Source organism: Heterodontus francisci, chromosome 8, assembly GCF_036365525.1.
Source record: "Heterodontus francisci isolate sHetFra1 chromosome 8, sHetFra1.hap1, whole genome shotgun sequence".
Classification (NCBI taxonomy): Eukaryota; Metazoa; Chordata; class Chondrichthyes; order Heterodontiformes; family Heterodontidae; genus Heterodontus; species Heterodontus francisci.
The window spans coordinates 7,144,566-7,165,045 of record NC_090378.1 but is presented as its reverse complement, the minus strand read 5'-3'; the positions used below and the strand labels follow the sequence as shown (position 1 = coordinate 7,165,045).

At 43.8% G+C, this 20,480-nt stretch overlaps 1 long non-coding RNA gene across 1 annotated transcript; it reads left to right on the top strand.

Annotated features, from left to right (window-relative positions):
• Positions 1–339: 339 nt before the first annotated feature.
• LOC137372471 (uncharacterized) lies at positions 340–20,139 on the top strand. The gene is made up of 3 exons (XR_010975435.1): positions 340–428; positions 2,697–2,833; positions 19,883–20,139. It is a non-coding gene; the product is annotated as an uncharacterized lncRNA (long non-coding RNA).
• Positions 20,140–20,480: the final 341 nt, after the last annotated feature.

Below are 20,480 nucleotides of genomic sequence, written 5' to 3'. Positions count from 1 at the left end.
CTCCTCCAATTCTGGCTTCTTGCGTATTCCCAATTTTAATCACACCACCATTGGTGGCCATGCCTTAGGCTCCCTGGAATTCCCTCCCTAAACCTCTCCGTCTCTCTCTCTCTCTCTTCCTTTAAGACACTCCATGAAACCTACGTCTTTGACCAAGTTTTTGGTCACCTGTCCTAATATCTCCTTATGTGGCTCAGTGTCAAATATTGTTTGATAACTGCTCCTGTCAAACACCATGGGACATTTTATTACATTAAGGGTGCTGTATAAAGGCAAGTTATTGTTGCTGTTGGATAATAAGCAAACATTGGCCAGCATCAAAAGATTCTCTGTGAGATAATGATCGGCAGCTGTCACAATGCTTTCCTTTCCCCTTGCAATCAGAAGTCTATGAACACGTGTTCGAGCTGTCTATGGTTTTCAGTGTGGTGAGTTTGTAAACAAACTGTGTGATTTAGATCTTGTTAAGTCAAATTGGAAGAAGGTTTCAGTGAACTTGTAAATAATTATAAGTATCAATCTGAGCTACTTTGTCCCTCAGGTTAACTAACGCCAAGAGGTAATCTAGCTTCTGCCAATATTGAAGCCAAGTAACTCATTTGTACTTTGGAATCTATCAGCTCTTGCATCAGTCAGTATAACACACATCACCAGCAGGAAAAAAAATACCCTTTTTTTTCCAATGAAAGGCTTCCAGTGACATATGGGGCGGCACAGTGGCGCAGTGGTTAGCACCGCAGCCTCACAGCTCCAGGGACCCGGGTTCGATTCTGGGTACTGCCTGTGTGGAGTTTGCAAGTTCTCCCTGTGTCTGCGTGGGTTTTCGCCGGGTGCTCCGGTTTCCTCCCACATCCAAAAGACTTGCAGGTGATAGGTAAATTGGCCGTTGTAAATTACCCCTACTATAGGTAAGTGATAGGGAATATGTGATTACTGTAGGGTTAGTATAAATGGGTGGTTGTTGGTCGGCACAGACTCGGTGGGCCGAAGGGCCTGTTTCAGTGCTGTATCTCTAAATAAAAAATAAATAAATATGAGACACTGGAGAAATCAAGGATATCAGATCAAATAGACTGTTGTGTTGTAGAGCTTTTATAGATGTACTGCTCAATTTGATATCATAGAGTCATAGAGTTGTACAGCACAGAAACAGGCCCTTTGGCCCATCGTGTCCCTGCCAGCCATCAAGCACCCAACTATACTAATCCCATTTTCCAGCACTTGACCTGTAGCCTTGTATGCTATGGCGTTTCAAGTGCTCATCTAAATACTTCTTAAATGTTGTGAGGGTTCCTGCCTCTACCACCACTTCAGGCAGTGTGTTCCAGATTCCAAACACCCTCTGGGTGAATTTTTTTTTCCTCAAATCCCCTCTAAATCTCCTTCCCTTTACCTTAAATCTATGCCCCCTGGTTATTGACACGTCTGTTAAGGGAAAAAGTTTCTTCCTATCTACCTTATCTATGCCCCTCATAATTTTGTATACCTCAAAGAAACAAAGAACAAAGAAAGTTACAGCACAGGAACAGGCCCTTCGGCCCTCCAAGCCTGCGCCGATCCACATCCTCTACCTAAACATGTCGCCTATTTTCCAAGGGTCTGTATCTCTTTGCTTCCTGCCTATTCATGTATCTGTCTAGATACATCTTAAAAGACGCTATCGTGTTCGCATCTACCACCTCCGCTGGCAACGCGTTCCAGGCACCCACCACCCTCTGCGTAAAGAATTTTCCACGCATATCCCCCCTAAACTTTTCCCCTCGATCAGGTCCCCCTTCAGCCTTCTCTGCTCTAAGGAAAACAACCCTAGCCTATCCAGTCTCACTTCATAGCTGAAATGCTCCAGCCCAGGCAACATCCTGGTGAATCTCTGCTGCACCCTCTCCAGTGCAATCACATCCTTCCTATAGTGTGGTGCCCAGAACTGTACACAGGACTCCAGCTGTGGCCTAACTAGCGTTTTTGGCACTATCTTGAGCTCGGCCTATTGGGGCCCCAAAAAGTCTACGAGAAAAAGAAAGACTTGTAAAGCATTTTATCACACCTCAGAACCACCCTAAAAGCTTATAATGTCTCAACAACAACAATTTGCTTTTATATCGCCCTTTTAACATACTAAAATGTCCCAAGGTGCTTCACAGGTGCACAAATCAGATAAAATGTGAAACCAAGCCACAGGAGATATTAGAGCAGGTGACCAAAAGCTTGGTCAAAGAGATAGGCTTTAAGAAGCCTCTTAAAGGAGGAGAGAGAGGCAAAGAGGTCTAAGGAGGAATTCGAGAGCTTAGGAGCCAGGCAACGGAAGGCACGGATGCCAGTGGTGGGGTGATTAAAATCAGGGATGCACAAGAGGCCAGAATTGGAGAAGGGCAAAGATCTCGGAGGGTTGTCGGATTGGGGAAGGTTAGAGAGATAGCGATGGTTGAGTCGAGGGGGCCACGAAGCACGGATCAGAATTTTAAAATTGAAGTTTTGCTGGACCGTGAGCCAATGTAGGTCAGTGAGCACAGGGGGTGATGGATCCCTCAGAAACACCCCAAACATTTCACGTTTAACCAAATTATTTTGAGCTGCAGTCACTGTTGCTATGTAGGTGAAGATGGTCGCCAATTTTGCATGTAGCAATCAAGGTCAGAGAGCAAAGTTATCCTTTACCTCCTTTGGAGCATTCGAGTTTACTGGTGCTTTCAATACAGATATTCTGCAAGATTCTCAGAATGAGAGGAATGGGAATGTTCACTCCCTGGAAATCACTGAGAACTACAGATCACTGCTCCTGACTGGCGTTACACAGGATTGTCAGTCTTTTGTTCTGAGGGATGTCTTGTTGCTGGTAAGGAAATTCACTCTAACATATTGCTTCTCCATTAACTGCAGAGCAGAAAGAGCAATCTAATGTGGTCAATAGCAGTACAAAGCCTACAGTGGAGACTCTTAATATTGACGGCTGGTTATCATGCTGTCAGAGGAAGCATTATTCTGGTTTTCATGTTCAGGCTTCCTCAGATACTGACAACGTCTGTGCCCGCATGCAGGAAGACCAAGACAACATTAAGGCTTGGGCTAATCGTGCCACACAAGTGCCAGGTAATGACACTATCTCCAGCAAGAGGATTCTCACATCCTGATTTCCCAAAGTCTGTCCACCATCTACAAGGCACAAGTCAGGAGTGTGATGGAATACTCTCCACTTGCCTGGATGGGTGCAGCTCCAACAACACTCAAGAAGCTCAACACCATCCAGGACAAGAAAGCAGCTCACCACCACCTTCTCAAGGGCAATTAGGGACGGGCAATAAATGCTGGCCTGCCCAGCGACGCCCACATCCCATGAATAAAAATAAAAATGTCTGGTGGATCACTTTAGGAACTGGCTAACCAGTTGGTGCCAAAGTTAGTTTGACTTCGAGATTGATCGGGTGTTACTTAAAGACCTCCAGTACCTCCCATTGTTCTTTATATAACTTTATCTCAACTCATTGCAAGAGTTCTGTTATGCAACTGATGGCCAAAAGTCCCCTTCAACCTTCCCTACTAATTCAGAGGTATGAAAATCAAAATGAAACTTCAAATCCATAAGAATAAAATATCAGACAAAAGCCAATAAAACAGAAGAATTGCAAACACGTCAAGTATAGAAAGAAAATTGAGACACTGGAGAAGGTGCAAAACAGATTTAGAAGGATGATATCAGGATTGAGAGGTGACATTTGGATTCCTGCTCTAGTCCAGGTGATCATAGCTCAAGCACACACACTGCTGGAAGATACCTGATACTGCAGAATATCCAACAGGATGCCGAGTAACAGAGGAACTCACTGGCATCGTTTTTCAGGTTTCTTTTGCCCCACAAAAGTTGAGTCTCGCCAATTTTTTACTTATAGTGTCAAGTTGTCAAATGCCTGATTCATTTGGTTTCCTTTAGTGTGTAATTGTGCTTTTCTCAGGATTTGTTTAGTTCTCTTGAGTAATAGGTTTGTATTTATGTATAAATGCTCAACTTGATGTGCTTGTCCATCTCTAATGCAATGCCATTCTTGGAATATAGCTCACCAAACAAGTATCATATCTCCTTTTCCATTTAGATGTTCAGAATTACATAGAATATGCAGCACAGAAAGAGGCCATTTATTCCCCACACGAGTCTCCACTCATTCAATCTGCCTGTTCAGCCTTTCAGCACATCTTTCTCTCTTGCACTCATCTTGTTTCCTTCAGAAAGTACTTAAACTGTTGACCACATTTTAAAAGAAAAAGACTTGCATTTATAGAGTGCCTTTCATGACCACTGAATGTCTCAAAGAACTTTAGTTCTGACGTATAGTCACTGTTGTAATGTCGGAAACATGGTAGCCATTATGTGCACAGCAAGCTCCCACAAACAGCAATGTGACAATGACCTGCTTTAGTGATGTTGATTGAGGGATATAGTGATATTGGCCGGGACACTGAGGAGAACACCCCTGCTCTTGTTCAAAATAGCAGCCACAGAATCTTGTACCTCCACCTGAGAGGGTCTCAGTCTAATATCTCATCGGTAAGAGGTACCTCCAGCAGTGCAGCACCCCCTCAGGACTGCACTGGAGTGTTTTTTTTTGTGACTTTTGTGCTCAAGTTCAGGAGTGGAATTTGAATCCACAAACTTCTGACGCAGAGGTGAGAGAGTTACCAACTGAGCTACAGCTGCCTTCCTCAAAACATGCTCTCCCTAATAGAGAGACTTCCCTTTATTTACCTTTGGATTTATTAGCTCTTCTATTAGGGGAGGCGGTATTATCACTGGACCTAGTAACCCAGAGACCCAGGGTATTGATCTGGAGACATGGGTTCGAATCCCACCACAGCAGAAGGTGGAATTTGAATTTAATTAATAAATCTGGAATTAAAAGCTAGTCTAATGATGGCCATGAAACCATTGTCGATTGTTGTAAAAACACATCTGATTCACTAATGTCCTTTAGGGAAGGAAATCTGCTGTCCTTACCTGGTCTGGCCTACATGTGACTCCAGACCCACCGCAATGTGGTTAACTTTTACATGCCCTCTGAAATGGCCTAGCAAGCCATTCAGTTGTATCTAACCGCTATGAAGTCAATGAAAAGGAATGAAACCAGACGGAACACCCGGCATAGACCTAGGCACCGGACATGACAACGACAAACCCAGCCCTGTCGACCCTGCAAAGTCCTCCTTACCAACATCTGGGGGCTTGTGCCAAAGTTGGGAGAGCTGTCCCACAGACTAGTCAAGGAACAGCCTGACATAGTCATATTCACAGAATCATACCTTACAGACAATGTCCCAGACACTGCAATCACTATCCCTGGGTATGTCCTGCCCCAGCAGAGGTGGCAGGACAGTGGTCTACAGTAGGGAGGGAGTCGCCCTGAGAGTGCTCAACATCGACTCCGGACCCCATGAAGTCTCATGGCATCAGGTCAAACATGGGCAAGGTAACCTCCGACTGATTACCACCCACCGCCCTCCCTCAGCTGATGAGTCAGTACTCCTCCATGTTGAACACCATTTGGAGGAAACACTGAGGGTGGCAAGGGCACAAAATGTACTCTGGGTGGGGGACTTCAATGTCCATCACCAAGAGTGGCTCGGTAGCACCACTGCTGGTCGAGCACTAAAGGACATAGCTGCTGGACTGGGTCTGCGGCAGGTGGTGAGGGAACCAACACGAGGGAAAAACATACTTGACCCTGTCCTCACCAATCTGCCTGCCGCAGATGCTTCTGTCCATGACTGTATTGGTAGGAGTGACCACCGCACAGTCCTTGTGGAGACGAAGACCCGCCTTCACATTGAGGATACCCTCCATCGTATTGTGTGGCACTACCACCGTGCTAAATGGGATAGATTTCGAACAGATCTAGCAATGCAAAACTGGGCATCCATGAGGCGCTGTGGGCCATCAGCAGCAGCAGAATTGTACTCAACCACAATCTGTAACCTCATGGCCCGGTATATTCCCCACTCTACCATTACCATCAAGCCAGGAGACCAACTCTGGTTCAATGAAGAGTGCAGGAGGGCATGCCAGGAGCAGCACCAGGCATACCTCAAAATGAGGTGTCAACCTGGTGAAGCTACAACCCAGGACTACTTGCGTGCCTAACTGCATAAGCAGAATACAATAGACAGAGCTAAGTGATCCCATAACCAACGGATCAGATCTAAGCTCTGCAGTCCTGCCACATCCATCTTCAGCTGCTTCATCAATGACCTACCGTCAATCATAAGGTCAGAAGTGGGGGATGTTCGCTGATGATTGCACAATGTTCAGCACCATTCGTAACTCCTCAGATACTGAAGCAGTCCGTGTCGAAATGCAGCAAGACTCTGACAATATCCCACCTTGGGCTGATGAGTAACATTCATGCCACACAAGTGCCAGGCAATGACCATCTCCAACAAGAGAGAATCTAACCATCTCCCGTTGACATTCAACAGCATTACCATCGCTGAATCCCCCACTATCAACATCCTGGGGGATACCATTGACCAGAAACTGAACTGGAGTAGCCTTATAAATACCGTGGCTGCAAGAGCAGGTCAGAGGCTAGGAATCCTGAGGCGAGTAACTCACCTCCTGACTCCCCAAAGCCTGTCCACCATCTACAAGGCACAAGTCAGGAGTGTGATGGAATACTCTCCACTTGCCTGGATGGGTGCAGCTCCAACAACACTCAAGAAGCTCGACACCATCCAGGACAAAGCAGCCCGCTTGATTGGCACCCCATCTACAAACATTCACTCCCTCCACCACCGACGCATAGTGGCAGCAGTGTGTACCATCTACAAGATGCACTGCAGCAATGCACCAAGGCTCCTTAGACAGCACCTTCCAAACCCGCGACCTCTACCAACTAGAAGGACAAGGGCAGCAAATGCATGGGAACACCACCACCTGCAAGTTCCCCTCCAAGTCACACACCATCCTGACTTGGAACTATATCGCCATCCCTTCACTGTTGCTGGGTCAAAATCCTGGAACTCCCTTCCTAACAGCACTGTATACCTACCCCACATGGACTGCAGCGGTTCAAGAAGGCAGCTCACCAACACCTACTCAAGGGCAATTAGGGATGGGCAATAAATGCTGGCATAGCCAGTGACGCCCACATCCCATGAATGAATCAAAAAAAACAACTATTTATGGCCCTTGTATTGGGTTTTGCTACAATGGAAACATTCTATCCACATCCACCTTGCCCAATCTACTTGTTTAAAAGACTTCTATCAAATCTTCTCCAAGTCTTCTCTTACTAAAGAAAAGACCCAGCCTGTTCAATCTTTCCCAATGGCTGTAATCTCTCAGGTCAATGTGATCTCCTGGATTAGCTATGGTACCATCCTTGCAAATCTTTTTTGCACTTTCTCTAGAGCTTCTATATTCATTTTTACTGCAGAGCAACACCAAGTGCGACCTGACCAGGGTCCTACACAAGTTTACCATAACATCAATTCTATACATAAATCCCGGTTAACAATGCTTCGTTAGTATTTTTATAAATGTCAGGAGGTGTGCTCTCCCCCATGTGTGCTGCTGTCCGCTCTCCTACTCCAGAAATTGGCCACTAAGCTGCTCCTTGAGATAAACGTGATTCACAGAATCACAGAATTACTACAGTGCTGAAGGAGGCCATTCGGCCCATCGTCTCCACACCGGCTCTCTGAAAGAGCAACTCCCTCAGTTCCATTTCCCCCGCCTTCTCCCCGTAACCCTGCATATTCTTCCTTTTCATATAACAGTCTAATTCTCTTTTGAATGCTTCAATTGAACCTGCCTCCACCATGTTCTCAGGCAGCGTGCCCCAGACCTTAACCACTCGCTGCTTGAAAAAGTTTTTTCTCATGTCATTTTTGCTTCCCTTATCAAATACTTTAAATCTGTGCCCTCTTGTTCTCAATCCTTTCACGAGTGGGAACAGTTTCTCTCTATCTACTTTGTCCAGACCCCTCATGATATTGAATACATCTATCAAATCACCTTTCAGCCTTCTCGTCAAGGAAAACAGTCCTAACTTAAGAGTCATAGAGTTATAGAGTTATACAGCACAGAAACAGGCCTTTTGGCCCATCGTGTCTGTGCTGACCATCAAGCACCTATCTATTCTAATCCCATTTTACAGCACTTGGCCCGTAGCCTTGTATGCTATGGCGTTTCAAGTGCTCATCTAAATATTTCTTGAATGTTGTGAGGGTTCCTGCCTTTACCACCCCTTCAAACAGTGTATTCCAGATTCACCCTCTGGGTGAAATTATTTTTCCTCAACTCCCCTCGAAACCTCCTGCCCCTTACCTTAAATCTATGCACCCTGGTTCTTGACACCTCCGCTAAGGGAAAAAGTTTCTTCCTATCTATCCTATCAATGCCCCTCATAATTTTGTATACCTCAATCAGGTCCCCCCTCAGCCTTCTCCGCTCTGAGGAAAACAACCCTAGCCTATCCAGTATCTTTTCATAGCTGAATGCTCCAGCCCAAGCAACATCCTGGTGAATCTCCTCTGCACCCTCTCCAGTGCAATCACATCCTTCCTATAGTGTGGTGCCCAGAACTGTACACAGCACTCCAGCTGTGGCCTAAATAGCATTTTATACAGCTCCATCATAACCTCCCTGCTCTTATATTCTATGCCTCGGCTAATAAAGGCAAGTATCCCATATGCCTTCCTAACCACCTTATCTACCTGTGCTGCTGCCTTCAGTGATCTATGGACAAGTACACCGAGGTCCCTCTGACCCTCTGTACTTCCTAGGGTCCTACCATCCATTGTTTATTCCCTTGCCTTGTTCGCCTTCCAAAAATGCATCACCTCACACTTATCAGGATTAAATTCCATCTGCCACTGCTCCGCCCATCTTACCAGCCCATCTATGTCGTCCTGTAATCTAAAGGTTTCCTCCTCACTAATTACAACACCACCAATTTTCTTGTCATCTGTGAATTTACTGACCATACCTCCTATATTCATGTCTAAATCATTAATGTACTCTACAAACAGTAAGGGTCCCAGCACCGATCTCTGCAGTACACCACTGGTCACAGGCCTCCATTCGCAAAAACAATCCTCGACCATCACCTCTGCCTCCTGCTACTAAGCCAATTTGGGATCCAATTTGCCAAATTGCCCTGGATCCCATGGGCTCTTTCCTTCCTAACCAATTTGCCATGCGGGACCTTATCAAAAGCCTTACTGAAGTCCATGTAGACTACATAAACTGCTTTACCCTCATCTACACATCTAGTCACCTCCTCGAAAAATTCAATCAAATTTGTTAGACACGATCTCCCCCTGACAAAGCCATGCTGCCTATCCCTGATTAATCCCTGCCTCTCCAAGTGGAGATTAATCCTGTCGCTCAGAATTTTTTCCAATAGTTTCGCAACCACTGACGTTACACTTACTGGCCTATAATTACCTGGTTTATCCCTGCTACCCTTCTTGAATAATGGTACCACATTCGCTGTCCTCCAATCCTCTGGTACCTCTCCTGTGGCCAGAGAGGATTTGAAAATTTATGTTAGAGCCCCTGCTATCTCCTCCTTTGCCTCACATAACAGCCTGGGATACATCTCATCTGGGCCTGGGGATTTATCCACCTTTAAGCCTGCTAAAACAGCTTATACTTCAATGCTAATTTGTTCAAGTATATGACAAACCCCATCCCTGATCACTACACCTACATCGTCCTTCTCCATAGTGAACACAGATGAAAAGTAATCATTCAAAACCTCACCTAAGTCCTCTGAATCTACACACAGATTGCCACTTTGGTCCTTAATGGGCCCTACTCTTTCCTTGGTTATCCTTTTGCCCTTAATATACTGATAAAACACCTTGGGATTTTCCTTTATCTTGTCTGCCAGTGTTTTTTAATGCCCCCTCTTCGCTCTCCTAATTACTTTTTTAAGTACCCCCCCTACACTTTCTATACTCCTCTCGGGCCTCCGCTATTTTCAGCACTCTGAATCTGCCTTAAGCCTCTTTTGTTCTTATCTAATCCTCTATATCCCTTGACATCCAGGGTTCCCTGGACTTGTTGGTCCGACCCTTAACATTTATGGGAACATGTTGGACCTGAAACCTGACTATTTCCTTTCTGAATGACTCCCACTGGTCTGATGTAGACTTTCCTACAAGTAGCTGCTCCCAATCCACTTTGGCCAGATCCTGTTTTATCATATTGAAATCTGCCTTCCCCCAATTCAGTACCTTTATTTCCAGTCCCTCTATGTCCTTTTCCATAACGACCGTAAATCTTACAGAGTTATGGTCACTATCCCGGAAATGCTCCCCCACTGACACTTCTACCACTTGTCTGGCTTCATTCCCGAGGATTAGATCCAGTACTGCCCCTTCTCTTGTAGGACTCTATAACTATCTTCATAACTGAAATTCCTCATCTCGTGAATCTTTTCTGTACTCTCTCCAATGCCCTCACGTCTTTCCTAATGTACAGTGCTCAGAATTGGTCGCAATACTTCAACTGTGGCTAAACTAGTGTCTTATACAAGTTCAACATAACTTCCTTGCTTTTGTACTCTATGCCCCTATTAATAAAGCCCAGGATACTGTACGCTTTATTAACTGCTCTCTCAACCTGTCCTGCCACCTTCAATGACCTATGCACATATACGCCCAGGTCCCTCTGCTCCTGCACTCCCTTTAGAATTGTACCCTTTATTTTATATTGCCTCTCTATGTTCTTCCTACCAAAATGAATCACTTCACATTTCTCTGCATTGAACTTCATCTGCCACCTGTTTGCCCATTCCACCAACTTGACTATGTTCTTTTGAAGATCTACACTACCCTCCTCACAGTTCACAATACTTCCAAGTTTCATATCATCTGAAAACTTTGAAATTGTGCCCTGTACACCAAGATTGAGGTCATTAATATATATCAGGAAAAGCAAGGGTCCCAACACTGATCCCTGGGGAACTCCACTGCAAAGCTTCCTACAGCCCAAAAAACATCCATTAACCACTACTCTTTGTTCTCTGTCACTCAGCCAATTTCATATCCCTGTTGCTACTGTCCCTTTTATTCCACGAGCTACGAGTCTGCTCATAAGTCTATTGTGTGGCACTGTATCAAAAGCCTTTTGAAAGTCTATGTACACCACATCAACAGCATTGCCCTCATCAATCCTCTCTGTTACCTCCTCAAAAAACTCCAGCAATTTAGTTAAACATGATTTTCCCGTAAGAAATCCATGCTGGCTTTCCTTAATTAACTTGCATTTGTCCATGTGACTAATGATTTTGTCCCGAATTATTTTTTCTCGAAGTTTTCCCACCACCGAAGTTAAACTGACTGGCCTGTAGTTGCTGGGCTTATATATTTACACCCTTTATTTGAACAAGGGTGTAACGTTTGCAATTCTCCAGTCCTCTGGCATCACCCCCCGAGTCTAAGCAAGACTGAAAAATTATGGCCAGTGCCTCTACAATTTCCACCCTCACTTCCCTCAGTATCCTTGCATGCATCTTATCTGGCCCTGGTGTTTTATCCACTTTAAGTACAGACAGCCTATCTAAAACTTCCTCTTTATCAATTTTAAACCCCTCTAGTGTCTGACTGACCTTCTCTTTCAACATTGCCTGGGTTGCATCTTCTTCCTTGGTAAAGCCAGATGCAAAGTATTCATTTAATACCTCAGCTCTGCCCTCTGCCTCCATGTGTAAATACCCTTTCTGGTCTCTAATCAGCCCCACTCCTCCTTTTACCACCTTTTTACTATTTAAAGGATTTCCTTTAATGCTAGCTGCCAGTCTCTTTTCATGCTCTTTCTTTGCTTCTCTTATTTGCTTCTTCACTTCCCCTCTGGACCTTCTATATTCATCCTGGTTCTCAATAGTATTTTCCAACTGGCATCTGTCATAAGCACACTTTTTCTTCTTTATCTTAATATCTATCTCTTTTGTCATCGAGGGAGCTCTGAATTTGTTTGCCCTACTTTTTCCCTTCGAGGGAACATACCTTGACAATGCCGGAACTATCTCTTCTTTGAAGGTAGCCCATTATTCATCTACCAGTTTTCCTTCCAGTTTTTGACTCCAGTTTATTCGCACCAGCTCCATTCTTACCCCATTGAAGTTGACCTTCCCCCAATTAATTATTCTTACCCTGGATTGCTCTTTGTCCTTTTCCATATTCAGCTTAAACCTTATGATACAATGATCACTGTCCCCTAAATGTTCTCCTACTGATACTTGATCCACTTGGCCCACCTCATTCCCAAGAACCAAGTCTAGCAGTACCTCCTTTCTCATTGGACTAGCAACATACTGTTGTGGAAAAGTTTCCTGAACACACACTCGGAACTCTTGCCCCTCACTGCCCTTTACACCACTATTATCCCAGTCTATGTTTGGATAATTAAAGTCCCCCATTATAACTACCCTTTAATTTTTGCACCTCTGTAATTTCCTTGCAAATTTGTTTCTCCACGTCCTTCCCACTAACTGGTGTCCTGTGGACAACACCGAGCAATGTAACTGCACCTTTTTTGTTACTTAGCTCTAGCCAAATTGATTCTGTCCTCGACCCCTCTGGGACATCCTTTTTCTCCAGCACTGCAATGCTCTCTATAATCAATACTGCCACCCCACCCCTTTTTTCCCTCTCCTATCTTTCCTGAACACCTTGTACCCAGGAATATTTAACACCCAGTCCTGCCCTTCCTTGAGCCAGGTCTCTGTTATAGCCACAACATCATATTTCCACATGGCAATCTGCACCTGTCTTATGAACCACACTGCGTGCATTCACATACATGCAGATTAACCCTGATTCAGACTTTATTATGCCAAAGACTTGCAGGTTGATAGGTAAATTGGCCATTATATAAATTGCCCCTAGTATAGGTAGGTGGTAGGGAAATATAGGGACAGGTGGGGATGTGGTAGGAATATGGAATTAGTGTAGGATTAGTATAAATGGGTGGTTGATGGTCGGCACAGACTTGGTGGGCCGAAGGGCCTGTTTCAGTGCTGTATCTCTAAATAAAATAAATAAATAAATAAATTACTTTCTCCCTTACTCTGACCCCGCCTAATAACTTACTGTTCCCTACTCTCGTGCTATCTATCTCCCCCAGTATTCTGTGCACCTGTGCACTTGCTCCTGGTTCCCACACCCCAGACAAGTTACCAGTTTGGCTTCCCTCCAATCTGAGCTCCCTCTCAGGTTCCCCTCCCCCTGAAAATTTAGTTTATACCATCCTCAACTGTGCCTTGAATATACTCCACTGAGAATTGAATATACTTGATTAAGCATTCACAGATCTCTGGGGTAGAGAATTCCAAACATTCACAGCCCTTTCAGTGAACAACATTTCTCATCAGTTCTCAATGGTCGACCCCTTATTCTGAGACTGTGATCCCGTGTTCTAGATTCCCCAGCCGGGGGAAACATCCTCCCAGCATCTACCCTGTCAAGCCCTTTAAGAAGTTGATATGTTTCAGGATACAGGGTAAACCTTTCAGGACTGAGATGAGGAGAAATTTCTTCACCCAGAGAGTGGTGAACCTATGGAATTCACTACCACAGAAAGCAGTTGAGGCCAAAACATTTCAACACTCCCCCCTGCTCTCATGCTCACATCTCTGTCCTGGGATTGCTGCAGTGTTCCAGTGAACATCAACGCAAGCTCGAGGAACGGCACCTCATTTACCGATTAGGCACACTACAGCCTGCCGGACTGAACATTGAGTTCAATAATTTCAGAGCATGACGGGCTCCATTTTACTTTTATTTTCAGTTATTTTTTTCTTTTTCCTTTTTATACTTTTTTTGTATTTATTTTATTTTATTTCATCTTAGTTTGTTCAATTTGCTTACCCACTGTTTTTTTTCATGTTTGTACTTGCGGCTTTTCAATTTTCAGTCCATTAACACCCTATCTGTACTAATGCTTTGTCTTTCAACACACCATTAACATATTGTTTGCCTTTGCTCCATGACCTTCTGGTCAGCTATTCTGTGACCTTGTCCTATTTACACTTTCTCCTTAGTTATCTCTTGCCCCACCCCTGCTTTACTAGCTTATAACCTTTTACATTTCTAATATTTGCCAGTTCCGAAGAAGGGTCACTGACCTGAAACGTTAACTCTGCTTCTCTCTGCACAGATGCTGCCAGACCTGCTGAGTATTTCCAGCATTTCTTGTTTTTATTCCAAAACATTATATGTTTTCAAGAAGGAGTTAGATGTAGCTCTTGGGTCTAAAGGGATCAAAGGATATGGGGCGAAAGCCGGAACAGGTTACCGAGTTGAATGATCAGCCATGATCATAATGAATGGCGGAGCAGGCTCGAAGAGCCGAATGGCCTACTCCTGCTCCTATTTTCTATGTTTCTATGTTTCAATGAGACCACCTCTCCTGACTAATATACTTAGGCTTCTTTAGACATTATTGTATTTTATTATAGGTTTTATATTCTGTTAGTCTGTTGTGTATGTGGTTGGAAATTTGTGAAGATTCAGTGCAATTGAATGTGCAAACAATTGATGGTAGAAACTCCATCTAAATGAGTACATTTCTCCTGGAATTGCTCCTGAGGAGCTGAGAGCTGGGAAGAGTTGGGTGGGAAAAGATAACTGGATGGGCCAGCAGGAGATTGGAAAGAGTTGGGTTCGGGATGGGCTGAATGGGCCAGAAAGCAGGCAGCTATATCTTTGACTAAACTGGCTCAACCCATACTGCCCTGGGAATAGTGTAATTCAAAAAAAAATTAACAGGGCTGGGGAGTGCATGGCAGGGGCTGGGGGAGGCGGCGGGGGTGGGTGGGTACTTGCGGGGGTTGGGGGGACGTGGGGTAGAATCCAGGTTCAAGTGGCCTATACACCAGTCAAAGGGACATGGGTGAGGCAAGAAGATGAGGAAATCAAAGAGTGGGACACGCCACGGTGTAACCTGCAACTACACTGTGACAGGGACGTGTTTACATTGGTAATTTCCATTATAGATGGTTTAATATAGGCTTTTTCAGACATGCTGGTAAAAATCATAACAGGAAATTGGATGGAAGCTGCAGTACACGCAAGACTTCATGAAAAGAATGGGGATATTTGTCCTGTATCCTCATTTGGTTTTCCGGGCGTCATCATAACCACATGACTATTAACGTATCAATCAGAACAGCAAGGTTAACTCTGTTTCTCTCTCCAAGGATGCTATCAGACCTGCTGAGTATTTCCAGGATTTCCATTTTAATTTCAAATTTCCAGCATCCACAGTATTTTGCTCTTGTCCGAATGCAGCTGGTTCCCTGCCTGGATTTCTGTGTCACCTTCTGGTCTTCATGGTGGTTGAGAGGAAAGGGAGTGTTTCGGAGAGACATTGATAAAAAGTCATAGAATAAGGAGGAAAAAGTGGGAGAAGACGTAGGGAACGAAAGACTAAGTGGAAGGAAAAGAAAACATGGAACAGAAGGAGGCCAATTAGCCCCCCCAAGCCACACACCATACTGACTTGGAAATACTGTCGCTGGATCTAAATCCTGGAACTCCCTCCCTAACGGCACTGTGGGTGTACTTGCACCATATGGACTGCAGCGGTTCAAGAGGGCAGCTCACCAGCACCTTCTCAAGGGTAATTACGGATGGGCAACAAAAATGCTGGCTTTGCCAGCGATGCCCACATCCCATGAAAACAAATATAAAAAAAAGTATTTTCGGGATTGTAACCGTTAAGACACGGAGAGGCCTGGATTTTAAGGAATCCTTGATGTTGGGAACTGTGGCAGGGGGGCCTGAATATGGCCCCTGGATGAGACCCGCCACAGACCTTGACGCTGGCAGGGTCAGCTCCGATCCACCCGGCGGTGGCGAGGTATCGTGGCGGACCCCCTCCCCCACCATGCCGCTCAGCGACGGGAGCACAATTTGAATATTTAAACCAATTAAATTAATTAATTTAAAAAAATTTACATCTCCTCCTGATGTCCCACTGTGATCTTCAGCCCACTGGATCCCTGTCTGGGGAAACGAGGCACAACACTGGTGGGGAGGGGGGAGGAGGTAAGTTTATCAATGCGGGGGTGGGGGTGGGTGGGGGTGACAGGGTCAAATTAACTTCATGGGTGTAGGGGATGGTGGGAAGGGCATGTGGGCGGGGTACCAAAATTCAGAAGAAATCTCTTTACCTGGAGAGTGATGAGAATGTGGAACTTGCTACCACAGGGAGTATAGATGCATTTAAGGGGAAGGCTAGATGAACATAAGAGGGAGAAGGGAGTAGAAAGTTGCTGATAGAGTTAGATGAGGACGGGAGAAGGCTCCAGTTGAGCATTAACACAGTCATGGACTGGTTGGGCCGAATGGCCTGTTTCTGTGCTGTATATCCTATGTAATCCTATGAATAATCATTTTGCTTTATACTTGCCGACCTCTAAAGTGCCACCGTGTTTGAATTTGTAAATGCTGTCCAGTATGGAATTCATGGCAGTCGGCTTAATTGTAAGACAATTATCTTTGTTCATGGAGAACATAGTCCACTCACAAAAAACACAGACTTAAGTCATGCTGGTCCAGCATGGAGGTGCTCGCTGAGATGGGAGCTAAGGCACATTGTTGAGGTAGAGCACAGGGAGCTTCATGCTGCATCTGGTGGTACTTTACTCACACTAGGCATGCTTGATGCAGTTACTATGTGTTAATATAGAGGTATTACATTCCAGGCCTTCCAGTCGAGGTAAACCATGGAAATCTCTTCCTTCACATGCCTTGTCTTAATTGTGAATCCACTACTTCTTCATGTTGAACATCACTTGGAGGCAGCATCAAGGGAGATGGAGCCACAGAATGTACTGTGGGTAGGAGGTGTTAATGACTATCTTGAAGAATGTTTCAGTTGTACCACCATAGGCCAAATAGAACCAGTGCTTTAATTTCCTAATAAATGCCCGACCAAGGGCTAGATCATTTCAAGAAGAAAGCCCACGGCCACTTTCTCAGGGTAGCTAGGAATGGACAAAGAAATGTGTTTAACAATTTACTGAGAGGGAATTAAATTAAATTCTACCATTAATTACACTCACTAGCTGTGGAAAACCTATATTTATAAAAATTTCCAGAAGCAGGAAAGTTTTCCATCCTGTTTTTGTATGTGATAGCGAAATGGCAAAATTCTATAACAACTTGCATTCCATCGTGACATTAGCAGAGCAGAACGTCTCCAAGTGCTTCATACGAGCGATATCAATCAAAATTTAACACTGAGCCACAGAAGGAGATATTAGGACAGGTGACCAAATGCTTGACCAAAGAGGTAGGTTTTAAGGAGTGACTTAAAGGAGGAAAGGGCGTGAGGTGGAAAGGTGCAGGGAGGGAATTCCAGACCTTGGTGCCTAGGCAACTGGAAGCACGGCCACCAATGGCAAAGTGATATAAATCTGAAAGATGCCGGAATTAGATGAGCACAGAGATCTCGGAGGGTTGTGGGACTGAAGGAGGTTACAGAGATGGGGAGGGACGAGGCCGTGGAGGGATTTGAAAATGAGGATGAGATTTTAAAATTCAAGGCATTGCTAGATCGAAAGCCAATGAAGGTCAGTGAGCACAGGGGGTGATGGGTGAACAGGATTTGGTGCGAGTTAAGATACAGGCAGCAGAGTTTTGGATGAGTACACATTTCTGTATGGTTGAAGACAGGCAGCTGACCAGCAGAGCATTGGAAATCGTTTTGTGAATGGCAAGATTTTAAACATCCTACCACTAAGTTTCCTCTTAAGCTGTTCATTCATTCTTCATTGGAACCTGCCTCTGCCTGACTGGGGTCTGGATTTATGTGTAATCTATTGCATTATTATTTTACCAACACAGTGACATTTATATTGAATATTGGAGGCATCATCCTGTGAATAGTAAGTTCACGTGACTGAAATAATAAACAATGTGATTAGATCAAAAGTTCTTCAAAGGGCAGAGATAGTTGAATGTAGCCTTGCCAATATATGTCTCCAACAAATCCTTTAAGTACCTCTTTTGCTTCGGGCCTCAACATTAAAAGAAGTCACATTTTATATATATATAAAAAAATGTCAAGTAAATAAATGTGTCAATCTTCAAAGTAAAATAAAAAACTTGGAACTAAACACTGTGGGCCAGTCATAAATTAAATATGAATAGCCAGCACACATTTCACATATCATTACCATTTAAACACTTACAGAACTCAGCTTAGTGCTGATATTAGTTTCATACACAATACTTCTAAGATGAAAATATGGTCATTTATACTTTTTATCCCAGATATTGGGAGTTAAAGTCCATCAACATTAAGACAAAGCTTCTCTATTTGAGATATAACATCCAGTAAATGTCTAAACTTGTGTTTTGTTTCAGATACTTAATAAAAGTGGGCCTCTTTACATGTGCTCTGGTATTTGGAGCAAGGGACACAGTTGGGGTCAGTCTCTTTTTCATGTGCTTTCAGATCTGACACAAAAATCTCTTCACTTCCACCTACCCATGCTACATCAGCCCAGGAACAAACAAGAATAGGTCTGTTGGAGAGAAAACATCAGAGAGTTTGAGAATCAATTAAACCATTATGCTGATGTTTGACTTCAGAACCTTCATCCAAATCCAGTACACAGAGAGAATGAGAATGTTCAGATGTCCACTCTTAGATCTGTTTTACAACAAGCAAGTCAAGTGAAATTACCCTCTTAACTATTTAAACTTTAACACCGTAACAGTTTTAAAAGTCAAGCAATTTATATTTGGTTCTTCTTGAGCTTTTGTCTATTAAGATCTTACATGCAAACATTTGTAAGATTTTTATTATCATAGAGTGATACAGCGCAGAAGGAGGCCATTCGGCCCATCGTGCCTGTGCTGGCTCTTTGAAAGAACTATCCAATTAGTCCCACTCCCCTGCTCTTTCCCCATAGTACTGCAAGTTTTTTTTCTCTTCAATTTATCCAATTCCCTTTTGAAAGTTACTATTGAACCTGCTTCCACCATTTTTTCAGGCAGTGTTAACCAGATCACAACAACTTGCTGTCCAATAAGGTTTCTCCCCACTTCACCTCGGTTTTATTTTGACAATTACCTTAAATCTGTGTCCTCTGGCTACAAACCCTCCTGCTACTGGAAACAGTTTCTCCTTATTTACTCTATCAAAACCCTTTATGATTTTGGACACTTCTGTTAAATCTCCCGTTAACTTTCTCTGCTCTAAGGAGAACAATCCCAGCTTCTCCAGTCTCTCCACATAACTGAAGTCCGTCATCCCTAAAACCATTCTAGTAAATCTCCACTGCATCCTCTCCAAGACCTTGACATCCTTCCTAAAGTATGGTGCACAGAATTGGACACAAAACTCCAGCTAATCAGTGATTTATAGAGGCTTAGCATAACTTCTTGGCTTTTGTCCTCCATGCTTTGTTTTTAAAAAAAGCCTAGAGGATCCGTGGCTTTATAAACAGCCTTGTCAATTCATCGTCTCACCTCAAAGATCAATGTGCGCACAACCTCAGGTTCCTCTGTTCCTGCAACCCCTTTAAAATTGTACCATTCAGTTTATATTGCCTCTCCCAATTCTTCTTAACAAAATGCATGACTTCATACGTCTCTGCATTAAATTTCATCTGCTATGTGTCTTCCCATTTCACCAGTCTATGTCCTCCTAATGTCCACTACTATCATCCTTATTGATGACTATTTCTGAATTTCTTGTCATTTGCAAACTTTGAAATTAAGGTCTGTATACCCAAGTACAGTTAATATACATCAAAAAGAGCAGTGGCCCCAGCACTGACCCCGCGGGACATGACTGTATACTTTCCTCAATCTGAAAAGCAACCATTCACCACCGTCTCTTAGCCAATCTTGTATTATTGTTATTATTCAGCAGAGATTATCTGCAACTATTTCTGGAAAAGTACGCCAGGCTAATGCTCATAGAAGAACGTAAAAGGCAGAAACACGGCTGCATTCCCAGAAAAAGTATGAAGGTTCTGGAAAGTTAAGTCATCCAAGTAACAACTTGTTCCAATAAGAATGAGAGTTTTGCCAAGAACAAGCAAACTGGATTACTCCACAATAATGGTGGAAGAAAAACATCCGACTGTAGTTCATTTCAGTCTATTAAAACTAATTAAAGTTAATTTGAAAGAATGATATTGGGTGACTATTTTTGTGTTTGGCTGCTTATTTTTTGAACCTTGGCGTTGCTAAGCATTACAGGCCTTTCTGCTTTCCTAAGGCCATGTCCTCAGCACACAAACTAGTTTAGGAGAGCCTGCAAACCTAATAATGTCCTGGTGAAGACAGCCATCAACACACACCTTTGCACAGTTGGGGTTTTTTTCTCCAGAAAGGAGAAGGCTGAGGGGTGATCTGATAGAGGATATCAAATCATGGTAGGGTTTAATAGAAGGCAGAGAAGGTGTTTCCACTTTTGGGGGAAATCAGAACTAGGGGGCATAAATATAAGACAGTCACTAATA